This window comes from Penaeus monodon, chromosome 27 (assembly GCF_015228065.2).
Source record: "Penaeus monodon isolate SGIC_2016 chromosome 27, NSTDA_Pmon_1, whole genome shotgun sequence".
In the NCBI taxonomy this organism is placed as follows: Eukaryota; Metazoa; Arthropoda; class Malacostraca; order Decapoda; family Penaeidae; genus Penaeus; species Penaeus monodon.
The window spans coordinates 10,151,184-10,151,433 of NC_051412.1; positions in this window are offsets into that span (position 1 = coordinate 10,151,184).

Here is a 250-nt window from a genome sequence, read left to right on the forward strand (position 1 = left end):
GATGATGATTTGGATGACTGTCATGATAGCTAAACATCACGGATAACTGTAACAATACCTGTAACAACGATAAAATTTAACTACAATAAGTCTAAAAAAATCTAATGATACGCAGCAGTAATTACCATTGTAATTGCAGTCACTGCCGTTCTTATACTACTGAAAGAAATGATAGATAAAAACTCAAAATGGATTTTACTAACATTAATCCCGGTACTGAATAGGGAAGCACAAATAATGCATCGGCTTG